Below are 12,357 nucleotides of genomic sequence, written 5' to 3' on the forward strand. Positions count from 1 at the left end.
TGTGTGCCTAGAGAAGAAGCACAGAGGATCTTGTGGCATTGCCATGGATCTCAATATGGAGGCCATTTCGGAGGTGAGCGAACAGCCACCAAGGTCCTCCAATGTGACTTCTATTGGCCCACACTCTATAAAGATTCCCGAGAGTTTGTACGTAACTGTGACAGTTGCCAAAGAGCTGGTAATCTGCCTCATGGTTACGCCATGCCTCAACAAGGAATCTTGGAAATTGAGTTGTTTGATGTATGGGGAATTGACTTCATGGGACCCTTCGCACCATCATACTCAAACACTTATATTCTGGTGGCAGTTGACTATGTATCAAAATGGGTTGAGGCCATTGCCACACCCACCAATGATACTAAAACAGTGCTAAAGTTCCTCCAGAAACATATCTTTAGCAGGTTTGGTGTCCCTAGAGTACTCATCAGTGATGGGGGTACTCACTTCTACAATAAACAGCTTTACTCTGCCATGGTTCGGTATGGAATTCGCCATAAGGTGGCTACTCCATATCATCCACAAACTAATGGGCAAGCTGAAGTCTCTAACAGAGAATTAAAGAGAATCCTAGAACGGACAGTAAGTACCCGTAGAAAGGATTGGGCACGGAGCTTGGATGATGCTCTGTGGGCTTACAGAATAGCATTCAAGACCCCTATAGGGACCTCTCCATACCAACTTGTGTATGATAAGGCATGTCACCTGCCCGTGGAACTGGAACATAAAGCCTACTGGGCAACCAGATTCCTAAACTTTGATGCCAAATTAGCAGGAGAAAAAAAGATTGCTCCAGCTAAATGAGCTAGAGGAATTTAGATTCACAGCTTTCGAAAATGCCAAGCTTTATAAAGAGAAATAAAAAAAGTGGCATGACAGAAAGCTGTCATCTAGAATCTTTGAGCCAGGACAGAAGGTTCTCCTGTTCAACTCTAGACTCAGGCTATTCCCCGGGAAATTGAAATCCCGGTGGAGGGGACCATACGTGATTACAAGTGTATCACCATATGGTTATGTGGAGCTTCAAGATATTGATTCTGATAAGAGGTTCATTGTCAATGGACAGAGAATCAAGCACTATCTTGAAGGCAACGTTGAGCAAGAGTGCTCAAGGCTGAAGCTAGACTAAAAGCTCAGCAAGGTCCAGCTAAAGACAATAAAGAAGCGCTTGCTGGGAGGCAACCCAGCCATGGGGCATCAATCCTCTAAGCATTTTGCCCTATTTCTATTTTTATTTTTATTTGTTTATATAAAGTTCACTGACACTAAGGTAAAGAATCAATTGCATAAGTTCACAGGGTTACAGAAGAAATCTGCACACAAAACAGAGAAAAAGAGCTCACTGGCAAGAAAATGCCAGTAAGAGCCTATTTTGGGCGTTCAGCGCCCAAAAGGGGCAGCCAGTGGGCGCTGAACGCCAGTAAGGATAGCAATCTGGCGTTCAACGCCAGAAAAGGGCAACAACTGGGCGTTGAACGCCCAGGAGAGCAGCATTTGGGCGTTGAACGCCCAAAACAGGCAGTGTTTGGGCGTTCAAACGCCAGGATAGTGGGGAGGAGGTAAAAATCATTCTTCTTCATATTTTTTCATTCTAATTTTAAAATTCCATGTTTTTAATTCATGATTTCTTGCATAAACATGTTAAGAACCTTGATTTCGAAAATCCCTCTTTAAAAAAAATATCAAATGTATCTTAATCCATAAGCACCAAGCCTCTTTGCAAATTCAATCCAACTCTTTTCAAATCCTATTTTCAAAACAAATCTAATTTTTTTTCCAACTAATATCTTTTTCAAATCTCCACATTATCTTTTTCAAAATCTAGATTTATCTTTTTCAAAAATTTTTCATATTTTTTCAATTTTAAACTATATCCTCTCTTATCATATCTTCTATCTTATCTTTTCCAAATCAATCTTTTTATCATATCTTTATCTCTTTTTTCGAAAACCCACCCTCCCTCCCTTTAAATTTGGGTTCGGCCTCCCTCGCTTTCCATCAACAATTGCACCTAGCTCTCCTTCTATCCCTCTCCTTTTTTTTCTTTTGCTTGAGGACAAGCAAACCTCTAAGTTTGGTGTGTTTATCCGCGATCACTAAGATCATGGCTCCTAAAGGAAAACAACCCACTCCAAGAGGCAAGAAAGAGAGCATTCCAAAACCACTTTGGAATCAAGGGAAGTTCTTATCTAAAGAACATTCAGACCATCATAACAAAATAATGGGTCTGAGATCAGTGATCCCGGAAGTTAGATTCGATCTGAAAGAAGATGAATATCCGAAGATCCAGGAGCAAATTCGAATCAGGAACTGGGAAGTCCTAGCTAATCCTGAAACGAAAGTAGGGAGGAACATGGTTCAGGAGTTCTATGCTAATATGTGGCAAACTAACAAGCAGAAACTATCTGGGAATGCTTTCTATGACTATCGAACCGTGGTCAGAGGAAAGATTGTTCATACCCACCCTGATAGGATCAGGGAGATCTTAAAGCTACCTCAGCTGAAAGATGATCCAGACTCCTTCAACAGGAGAATGATGAGAACAGACAAGGGCCTGGATAAGATTCTAGAGGACATATGTATCCCTGGAGCCAGGTGGACCACCAACACAAAGGGTGTCCCAAATCAACTCAAGAGAGAAGATCTCAAACCAGTCGCCAGAGGATGGCTGGACTTCATTGGGCATTCTTTGTTGCCCACTAGCAACCATTCTGAAGTCACCATTAAAAGAGCAGTGATGATCAATTGCATCATGATGGGAAAAGAAGTGGAAGTTCATCAGCTAATCTCAGCTGAACTCTACAAAATTGCTAACAAAAATTCTAAAGAGGCCAGGTTGACTTATCCAAGCGTGATTTCTCTGCTCTGCAAGGACGCCGGAGTAAAGATGGGAATAACTGAGTATATCTCAGTTGAGAAACCAATCACCAAAGCATCAATAGAAAAACAACAAGCACAGGATGACCCCACCAAGAAGAAAACACAGGAATTTCTCCCAGAAATCCCTCAATCTGAATACTGGGAGTATCTTGAGACGTCTGTTACCAAGATACGGGAAGCTATGGAACAAATAATAAAAGAACATAAGGAACACAGTCAAATTCTTACCTATATGTTTAAAGAACAAGAGGAGCAAGGGCGTGACTTAAGGGAATTGAAGCGCCAGAAGTTATCTCTTAAAGGACCAAGCACCCCACGGATCAGAGGAACATCCACTTCCCAGAACAAAGGTTGTTAAATTCCAATTTCTGCTTTAACTTTGTGATAGTGTCATTATAGAAGTTCACCTTAGGAGTCATATAGTAGTAATTAGTATCTATTTTAATTTTATATCCAATTAAGCCATAGTTTATTTTTCTCATCATCAGCAAACATGAATAAAATAGTAGATCTTTAAAATAAGAGGCAATAAAATTTTGAGTTTTTAAAGAGAAATTCTAATTAGTTACATGTGGTGGCAATACTTTCTGTCTTCTGAATGAATGCTTGAACAGTGCATATGTCTTTTGAATTTGTTGTTCAAGACTGTTAAATATGTTGGCTCTTGAAAGAATGATGAACATGAGACATGTTATTGATAATCTGAAAAATCATAAAAATGATTCTTGAAGCAAGAAAAAGCAGCAAAAAAAAAAAGCCAATAACCCTTAAAACCAAAAGGCAAGGGTAATAAAAAGGATCCCAAGGCTTTGAGCATCAGTGGATAGGAGGGCCTAAGGGAATAGAATCTTGGCCTAAGCGGCTAAACCAAGCTGTCCCTAACCATGTGCTTGTGGCGTGAAGGTGTCAAGTAAAAACTTGAGACTGAGTGGTTAAAGTCAAGGTCCAAAGCAGAAAGAAGAGTGTGCTTAAGAACTCTAGACACCTCTAATTGGGGACTTTAGCAAAGCTGAGTCACAATCTAAAAGGTTCACCCAATTATGTGTCTGTGGCATTTATGTATCCGGTGGTAATACTGGAAAACAAAGTGCTTAGGGCCACGGCCAAGACTCATGAAATAGCTGTGTTCAAGAATCATCATACTGAAATAGGAGAATCAATAACACTATCTGAATTCTAAGTTCCTATAGATGGCAATCACTCTGAGCTTCAATGGATAAAGTGAGATGCCAAAACTGTTCGGAAGCAAAAAGCTACTAGTCCCGCTCATCTAATTAGAATCTGAGCTTCACTCAAAACTCTGAGATATTATTGCTTCTCAACCTATTAGTCTTCTATTTTATTTGTCTAGTTGCTTGAGGACAAGCAACAGTTTAAGTTTGGTGTTGTGATGAGCGGATATTTTATACGCTTTTTGGGGTTAATTTCATATAGTTTTTAGTATATTCTAGTTAGTTTTTAGTTTATTTCCATTAGATTTTAGGAAAAATTCATATTTCTGGACTTTACTATGAGTTGTGTATTTTTCTGTAATTTCAGGTATTTTTCTGGCTGAAATTGAGGGAGTTGAGCAAAAATCTGATTCAGGCTGAAAAAGGACTGCTGATGCTGTTGGATTCTGACCTCCCTGCATTCAAAGTGAATTTTCTGGAGCTACAGAACTTGAAATGGCGCGCTTCCAATTTCGTTGGAAAGTAGACATCCAGGGCTTTCCAGCAATATATAATAGTTCATACTTTGCTCAAAGATAGACGACGTAAACTGGCGTTCAACGCCAGTTCTCTGCCCAATTCTGGCGTCCAGCGCCAGAAAAGGATTAAAAGTTGGAGTTCAACGCCAGAAATAGATCCAAACCTGGCGTTGAACGCCCAAAACAGCCTTATGCACGTGAATTGTTTAAGTCTCAGCCCCAGCACACACCAAGTGGGCCCCAGAAGTGGATCTCTGCACCATCTGTCATAGTCTACTCACTTTTTGTAAACCTAGGCTACTAGTTTAGTATTTAAACAACTTTTAGAAACTTATTTAGTATCTCATGACATTTTTAGACCTGAACTTTGTACTCTTTGACGGCATGAGTCTCTAAACTCCATTGTTGGGGGTGAGGAGCTTTGCTGTGTCTCAATGAATTAATGCAAGTATTTCTGTTTTCTATTCAAACATGCGTGTTCCTATCTAAGATATCCATTCGCGCCTAACTATGGAGAAGGTGATGATCATTGACACTCATCACCTTTCTCAATCCACGAACGTGTGTCTGACAATCACCTCCGTTCTACATCAGATTGAATGAATATCTCTTAGATTCCTTAATCAGAATCCTTGTGGTATAAGCTAGATTGATGGCGGCATTCATGAGAATCCGGAAAGTCTAAACCTTGTCTGTGGTATTCCGAGTAGGATTCAGGGATTGAATGACTGTGACGAGCTTCAAACTCGCGAGTGCTGGGCGTAGTGACAGACGCAAAAGGAAGGTGAATCCTATTCCAGCATGATCGGGAACCTCAGATGATTAGCCGTGCTGTGACAGAGCATTTGGACCATTTTCACAAGAGGAGGGGATGTAACCATTGACAACGGTGATGCCCCAACACACAGCTTGCCATAGAAGGACGTGCGTGCGTGAATCAGAGGACAGAGGAAAGCAGAGATTCAGAAGTCAAAGCATCTCCAAAACTCCAACATATTCTCCATTACTGCATAACAAGTAACCTTTAACCCATGCTCTCTTGTTTATTCGCAATTCAACTGATAAATACAATTGACTTCCTGAATAAGAATTGCAAGATAACCATAGATTGCTTCAAACCAACAATCTCTGTGGGATTCGACCCTTACTCATGTAAGGTATTACTTGGACGACCCAGTGCACTTGCTGGTTAGTGGTACAAGTTGTGAAAAGTGTGATTCACAATTTGTGCACCACATCCCATGAGACTTTTATTCATTGATCCCTTTTGTTTCTTGTCAATTCAGGGCTTATTTGTGTTCTTAGGCTAAGTGCTCTGTAAGAGGGCAACTCTTTAAAATAAGCTTTCAGCCAACACTCCCGAACCAGTTGGTTCAAGGTGCTAGCTGTTGAAACACCCCTAAGGACTTACTTCCTCAAGTCTCTCCCCCATACATACACACCACAGGCACATGGTTTATTTATTTTCTTTCCTTGAGGTCTTGGTGTCCAGCACGTCTTTGGGCTACTAAATGTTCTGTAGCAAAGATTGCTCTTGATAGTGGACTTTCAGCTGATAATCCTGGGTTAGTTAACCCAAGTTACCAGGTGATAAAGCACCCCTGAGAGCTTAGTAATCCAAGCAGATCCTTGGTACAAGAACACCACAGACACATCCCTCAAAACTCAAACCTTTGGTGCCCAGCCTCTTTTCTTGCTATTTTTCTTTTATTCTTCACTTTAATTGTTTCTTTCCCTTTTTCTTATTAGGATCTTGTTATTTAGCTAGTCTCATGGGGTGTGTTCAAAGCATATGATTTAGGACAGATAGTTGTCTTCTCACCTTGTTGGTGAACCAACTTAGCTAACTTATGACTTCACCACAAACTTAGGAACTTACTCCATACTATGAACTCCCCTCTGGTATTTTATAAAACACTCATTCTCCTTTCATTTGATTCAAAAGGACAAGCATACAAGTAAGTAAGGAAATGATGCAGTAATGACATTCAGACTAGCAAACACAGCCCTAATCAACAAAAAGTTTAAAAGACAGAATTGAAAAAGGTTCAAACTAACATGGAAGCATGTTCTATTTCATACAAGATCTTCCTTATTTAAAGCTTGAAAAAGATGGAACAAAGAAGGAACTCCACCACCTTTTACTCATGAGGTTGCCCATGCTCTCCCTCTTGCTCGTCCTCTTTGTGTTTACTTGTTGCGCTTGAGCTCCCACCTCCTTTGCCTTTTCCAATCAACTTCTTCCAGAAGCCAGCATCTTCCATCTTCTTTTTAAATGTTTCCTTCTGTTGTTTCACCTTCCTTTCTTCTTGTTCTACAAAATCTTTTTGGACCTCATCATATTTAGGGATGGCGTAGTGTAGATGATGCATATGACATGTAGTTCAACTTGGCTTGAGTGTTTACGTTGAACTCCTCCCTATGTAGTTACCGTCCTTCATTAAGTACACTGAACTCGTTGAATGCTTTCATCTGAGCTAGCTGCCACTGGTTGAGTTCTTGCAAGTGCTTATCTTGACGCTCTTGCCTTTCATTCACTTGGTTGATGGCTTGAGTGAGCTGGGAGTAGTGTTCCTGTTGCTGCTCCATTGTTGTTTCTGCCACTCTTCTTGTTGGCTCATCCAGTTGGACTGAAGGTTTAGTATTTGCTCTTGTCCTTCCATATGTCTCATCCCCAAGTCTTCAATGGCTCTTAGAAGATGATTCAAATTCAAGTTGGTTGGGTCATGCTGTTCTTCTTGTTGATATTCTTCCTGATGAGACTCTTCTTGATGGGCTCCTTCTTTTGGTTTTCGCTTTCCTATTTGAGGTCTTCTTTGTTATTGGGCGGGCGTAGTATAGATCAGACGCTGGAGTGTAACTAGCCTCCCAGGGTTCACCCAGTCTGGATTGCTATCATCGAAGACTACCTTGGCTTTTGTGCACAATCTGAGAATGGTGCTGGGGTACCAAAGCCTGGCACCCGAATCAACCTTCTCAGCTGACTCTTGAATGCCCTCAGCTATGAGCTCATGCACATTGATTTCTCCACCCTGTACTAGGCAATGTACCATGGTCGCTCGATTAATATTGACCTCTGAATTATTTGCAGCTGGGAGGATAGACCTCCTCACCAGTTCAAACCATCCCTTGGCTTCTGGGCTAAGGTCTCCCCTCTTGATGAACCGGGGTCTCTTATCTGTATACCTTTCTCAGTCTGCTCCTATGACACATATGTCAGTCACTATTTCATCGAGTTCATCATTGTCAGGGCTCTTACTTATCCTTGCATGATAACTAAGCTCATAAAAATGTGGTGATTTCAACTGAAGGGCTCTTGTTATAGCATTTGGACTGAAGTCCACCTCTTTTCCTCTTACATAGCTTTTGAAGGTTGGGGCTTTGGTTTTATCTTCTCTAACCACGTTTGCATAGAACTCTTTGATGAGGTTTGCATTGATCTTCCCTTCTGGGTTCGTGAGCCTTTGCCACCCTCTTTGTTCAATTTTCTCTCGAATCTGTGGGCACTCATCCTTGTCAATTTGGAATGTTAACTCAGGCAGTATCTTCTTGAGCTTTATCCGTTCAAATTCGAGCTCATGGAACGCAGTTTTAAATCTCTTCTCATCAATAGGGATGCTCTCCATTGGTTCCTTCCTCTTTTGCCTCTTGGAGCTTGATGCTGCCATGAATTTGAGTTGCTGTGTGAAGAGAGTGGAAGTTACGGATAGATGAGGAATTTGGTTGGTTAGGACAAGGTGTGATGAAGGAATTTGGATGCCAAAGGTGTGAAGTGTGAGAAATAGCACTTTGGGTGTGAAGGGGAAGTACGGACTTGGATTCACTTATATAGGGAAGTGAGGAGGAGATGAAAGGTGTGGATTGATGGGGTTGGTGTATGATGAACGGATGGGGTTTTGTATGGAATAAGCACAAGGATTACCAACTTTATGATGGGGTTGGTTCAGTTTCCAAGTTTGTTCTTCTTCCAATGTTGCATGGCAACCATTCCCAATGCATTCCCTCTTGAGACACGTGTGAAATATTCTCCTTTTGTGTTATCCGAACCTTCCTCATTTAATTGTCCAATCAATCCCCTTCAATGCTCCTTTCCCTTTTCCTATAAAATAAGAAAAATTAATATCATTGAGAAATTATACTTTATGGCTAGAATAATAAAGAAAAAGAACTAGATTGTTTATTCATGAACACCAACTAACTAACTAACTGTGTATTCTTATATGCACATTGGTGGCACCTTGGGTGATACCAAACTTAGTTTGTAGTACTGTGATGAAAAAGTTTTGTTCAAGGCTCCAAGACTAGCATGCTCTGAATTGCATTCATGCTCTCTTGGAATGCTCTGAACACCAAACTTATTCTTCACTATATACTGCATAATAAGGATTTTACCAAGTGTTTGTCAAGTTTGGGTTGGAATTCATGAATATTAACTTATTCACTATTTTATAAAAGCATATAAAACATGGGTTGCCTCCCATGAAGCGCTTCTTTAGCATCACTAGCTTGACGTTTCTCCTTCATCAGGGAAGTTGATAATGCTTCAAGTCCTCCCTCCTTGCTGTGGACCTATATCCATTGGTTGTATCAATGATCTCTACATGTTCCAAGGAGAGAATTCTGTTGATAGTAAAGACCTTAGGTAACTGAGATGGTACAGTGGGGAGATCAGGGGGGATATCTGGGAAGTAAGCTGAGATCACTTTATCCCCTTGAGAGAAGTCCTCGGTAGGGATCTTCTTGTTCCTCCACCTCCTTGGTACCTTCTTCTTTGTTCCTCGTGATGTTGTCTTACTCTTTGTGACCTCCTCCTCTAAGGAAATGTGGTTACTGGTCTCATATGATTCTGGTGGTTTAGGTTCCTCCTAATTTTCTTTGAGCTGTGGCAGTTGCTGTTTGCCTTATTCATCAATCAAGGGAGTTCCCAGATGTGCTAGTTGTGTTTCAGTGCTTGTTTCTTCCTTCAGTATCTCACTGTGATCCTTCCTTGGTTCCTTGTTCTCTTGATCTGTTTCTTGTGAGTGTTTGAAAACAGTGAAGGTGAGCTGTTCATCATGGATCCTCAAGATTAGCTCCCCTCGCTCCACATCTATGAGTGCTCTGACTGTAGCTAGGAATGGTCTTCCCAATATGATTGGGTGAGTGTGACTCTCTTCCATGACCAATATGACAAAGTCTGTGGGAAGAAAGTATTTCCCAACCTTTATCAACACGTTTTCCACCACTCCTATTGCTTGTTTTTGAGTTTTGTCAGCCGGCCTGATGACTACATCTATGGGCATTATCTCATTGATCTGCAGCCTCTTCATAAGGGATAAGGGCATTAAGTTGATGCTTGCTCCCAAATCGCAGAGTGCTTTATCAAACATTATTTCTCCTATGGCACATGGGATGTGAAAGCTCCCTGGGTCCTTTCTTTTTGTAGGCAACTCTGGTTGAATGAGGGCGCTGCACTCCTTGTTCATCACTATAGTTTGGCCTCCTTTGAGTGAGCTTTTCTTGGGAAGCAGTTCCTTCATATACTTGATGTATGGTATGTTTACATGCAGAGATGCAAACAAGTCAAGAAATCTTGAGTATATTCTCTTCTCCATAGCACCATTGAGTAGTTGGGGAAAGGGTGCATAGAGTCTCAGCAGCTCCTGTTGTGAGATTTTTGGTTCTTGGTGATCTTTTTTCCTTCTTCTCTGCTGAGGTATCTCCAGGTTGTTCTGGCGGCCTGTTTGGCTTGTCCTCAGTCTCCTTATCACTTGTAGTGACCATCTTGCAATCTTCCCATCTTACTTTCTTTGTTTCACCTCTCGGATTTTTCTCTGTGTCACTTGGGAATCCATCTGTAGGTTTGGGAATCTGCTCAGAGAGATACCCCACTTGAGATTCCAACCTCTTGATAGTGTCTCCCTGGTTCTTAAAATTGGCTCGCACTTCCTCCTTGAACACCTTGTTGTCTTGAATCTCTTTGCATATGCCTTCAAGTAGGTTTTCAATCTTCGAGAGTCTGTCATCAGATGATGGTGGGTTGGGGTTGGATGGATGAGAAATGTTAGTTTGGCCTTGGTAAAAGTATTAAGAGGGGTGGTTATGTGGGTGCTGATATGGTCTAGGTGTGGCATGTTGGTGAGCTAAGTTGTTAGGATTTGGACGTCTTTGATCTAGGTCTTGGTCTTGTTGATTTCCCCACCCAAAGTTTGGGTGGTTCCTCCATCCAGGGTTGTAGGTTTTGGAGTATGGATCATGGTTTTGCCTAGGTGAATTCCCAATGTAGTTGGCTTGCTCCTGACTACCCTCTGCTTCTTCATTCACTTCTTCTTGGGTCGTTGATGAGGTGGTGATTGCTGTTACTTGGTTCCTCTCCATCTTCTTGGTGAGGTCAGCCAACTGCTTGGTTATGAGCTTGTTTTGGGCCAGCAGTGCATCCACATTGTTTAGCTCCATCACTCCTCTAGTGTTCCCTCTTTCGGAGGCATAGAAGTAGTCATTCTCTGCTACAGTTTCAATGACATCTATGGCCTCCTCAATGGTCTTCTTCTTGTTCAGAGATCCCCCGGATGAGTGGTCTACTGCCTTCTTTGATTCATAGGAAAGGCCTTCATAGAAAATGTGTAGCTGCACCCATTCATTGAACATATCTGGTGGACACCTCCTTGTTAGGTCCTTAAACCTCTCCCATGCTTCATATACAGTCTCACCATCCTGCTGCTTGAATGTTTGCACCTCAGCTCTCAGCCTGTTAATCCGTTGAGGAGGATAGAATCTTGCCAAGAATTTATTCACCACATCTTCCCAAGTTGTCAAACTCTCCTTCGGAAAAGACTCCAGCCATTTAGATGCCTTGTCCTTGAGTGAGAAAGGGAACAGAAGTAGTCTATAGGTGTCAGGATGAACACCATTAGACTTCACAGTATCGCATATCCTCATAAATGTGGTTAGGTGATGATTGGGGTCTTCTTGGACACCTCCTCCGAATGAACAATTATTCTGAACAAGAGTGATGAGTTGTGGCTTTAGTTCAAAGTTGTTGGCATGTATGGTTGGCTTTTGGATGCTACTTCCACAGTTTCCTGGGTTTGGGTTGATGTAAGAACCTAGAACTCTTCTCTCTTGCCCAGCATGATTTGCTAGACCTTCTCTCCCATGGTTGTGAGCCTCTTCTTCATGATGGTTCTCCATATTCTCCTCCATGTTTGGTTCAAAGTACTCTTCTTCTTCCTCAACACCAACTACTCTCTTTCTTCTTGCTTCCCTCCTTAATCTAAGAAAGGTCCTCTCTGGTTCAGAATCAAAGGAAGTTGAAGCCCCGCTTCTCCTCCCTGTCATACAACCAACAAGGTACAAGCAAGGAAATAGATCCAGAAACTATTCTAAAAAAAATGCTGCTAGTGTGAGTGATGCAATATATCAAACAGTTAGTTGGTGAGTGAAACAGAGTGTAAACAACTGAAATAAAGGGGTTAAAGGGATGGGAATACAAAACAACTGAAACCGAAAGTAAAGTTCTCAAACAGAAATTTAAATCAACAGAATAACAAATGCTCAATCTAGTGATCCTCCAACTTAATCATTGTTGATACAAAATCAATCCCCGACAACGGCGCCATAAACTTGATACACACGGAAACTTGTCTCTCAATAATTTTCCTTCGGCAAGTGTACCGAATTTGTCGTCAAGTAAAAACTCACAATAGAGTGAGGTCGAATCCCACAGAGATTGAATGATCAAGCAACTTTAATTAGAGGAATGTTCTAATTGAGCAAACTAGAAATTGATTTGAGATTTGCAGAAAATTAAA

General features: G+C 41.3%; 1 non-coding gene across 1 annotated transcript; it reads left to right on the plus strand.

Annotated features, from left to right (window-relative positions):
* The first annotated feature begins 11,189 nt into the window (after positions 1-11,189).
* On the plus strand, positions 11,190-11,296 carry LOC148567293 (small nucleolar RNA R71). Its single transcript, XR_015882660.1, has one exon. It is a non-coding gene; the product is annotated as a small nucleolar RNA R71 (small nucleolar RNA).
* The last annotated feature ends 1,061 nt before the right edge of the window (positions 11,297-12,357 follow it).

The sequence above is a fragment of the Arachis ipaensis genome, chromosome B4, assembly GCF_059453495.1.
Source record: "Arachis ipaensis isolate K30076 ecotype BB chromosome B4, ASM5945349v1, whole genome shotgun sequence".
Lineage (NCBI taxonomy): Eukaryota > Viridiplantae > Streptophyta > Magnoliopsida > Fabales > Fabaceae > Arachis > Arachis ipaensis.